Raw genomic sequence first — 2,031 nt, forward strand, 5'->3', positions numbered from 1 at the left:
ATTATTTCTAAGTTATTTTTAATAATATTAAAATAATTTAAAAATAAAGATCGTGAATTATTTCTGAATTATTTTAAAATATTAAAAATAACGGAAAAATAATTCAAAATTATAATCTACGACGTCCGACGGAAAATGAGCGCTCGTGCGTAAGACGATAAGAGTGAGCGGGCGAGTGGAGAATCCGCGTGCCCAACAGCTCTCGTGCGTGATCGGCAACGGGCTCGACACTGAGGAACCAGGCTAATTTTAGGTATGATTTTTGGCACCAAAACATTTTGGCTGAAATTTCGCTGAAATTTTCATACTGAAAGTGAAAACCCTAACTTCGATTTGAGTTTGAATGCAAATATCTGTTAGGGCTTCTGTGAGGAGGACTAAATCGGAGATAGTGAACATTTTAGAGAGGAAAGAGGTAAAAGAAGGAACCCTTAAGGTGTACTTGCATATCAAATTACTTTTAAATTTTATTATCTTAAAGTTTCAATTTTTTTTTTCAGGGATATTATGTTGCTATAGAGGTGTTAAATTTTGATAATATATTGATAAGTTCATTTTTCTTAGAAGAATTATACGAAGTTAATTGTGTAGGTTTCAAAGAAAAAGAAAGCAGAGTTAATTTTTGATGTAATAATGAGATTATTGATGTAGGTTAATTTCTCAAGTAATAATATTTTGGTGCAGGGGCTGTTTGATTGAAAGGTTTTGCAGTGTGCCCTAATTCTTTTATAGGGATTTTAGGAAATTGTGTTTTTAGTATGGAGAATTAGAAATGCAATGTAAAAAATGAATGAATTTGAATTTCATACCTTAGTTCATTTTGGCTGAATTTAGAATTTGACCAATTTTGCTTAATTTGAGTTATACTGTAAAATGCTATTCGCAAACTGCTGTCGCCACCCGCCCCCTACTGCCGCAGACTTCAGCCGCCGCTACCACCGTCGCCGCCTTCGCTTTCATCCGCCATTGCTTGCAGCCTTCAGCTGTCGCCGCTTGCTGCCCGCTGTCTGATGCTTGCCACCGTAGCCACTGCTGCTGCCCGCCGTTGTCGCTACTCTCCTTCCACCGCCGACATTCCGCCTCAGTCGACTGTTCGCTGCCTTTGACTGAATGCCCAACTTTTCGTCGGCCGCCTGCAACTGCTGGTTGCCTCAAGACAAAAAATACATTTTGAAATAAATTATTTTCAATTTACTTCTAACCAAACAAAAAAAAATAAATTTTACGTTTATTTTACACTGAACTGAACAACTTTAAAGTATTTCAAATACATCGTAATCAGACTACTCTACAAACCTTTTACTTTGCATTTCATTTTGAGCAAACCAAACATTCACGTTCATTAATGTGTAATTTTAAAATGATCATATTGATAAAAGTTATTTGGTTATTCAATTATGATAATTGGAATGTAGAATTGAATAATGGTCATCAGAATGCACGTTACTTTTAAATTTCATAATTAATATGGTATATTTAATTGAAGGGTTTAATTACTAATTTCATTATGATAATTGTCTATTTCGTTGAAGGTATGATGTTAAGAGTCACTTTGGAGGTATGTAGGTTAGGGTTAGAAGAGTAATATGATAAGTACAAATATAAAAGAAATCTATTTTATTAACTTTTAAACTCATTACAGAGGATAGCATTATTTAAGTAGAGAATATATTTTACCGTAAATCTAATAAGAAAAGAAAATGACATTAAAGTCGACATTAATAAGAAAAGAAAATCAACATTAAAGTTGACATTGAACAAATTATTGCCTGATGAAAATAGATAAAGCGAAATAATATAATTGTACCTTAAATATCAAATTTAAATTGAGGAAGGAGGATGTAAGTTATATTAATTAATTAATTTAGAATAACATGAAATATTAATATAAATTGGAAAAGAGAAATGCATATTAAATAAATATAATAACTAAATAATTGATCAACACTAATCTTGTGCATGATTATCTCTTATTTACTACACCATAGAAAGTGATTAAGAGAAAAAAAAAAAAAAAAAAAAAAAAAAAAA

The sequence above is a fragment of the Phalaenopsis equestris genome, unplaced genomic scaffold, assembly GCF_001263595.1.
Source record: "Phalaenopsis equestris unplaced genomic scaffold, ASM126359v1 Scaffold000114, whole genome shotgun sequence".
NCBI lineage: Eukaryota > Viridiplantae > Streptophyta > Magnoliopsida > Asparagales > Orchidaceae > Phalaenopsis > Phalaenopsis equestris.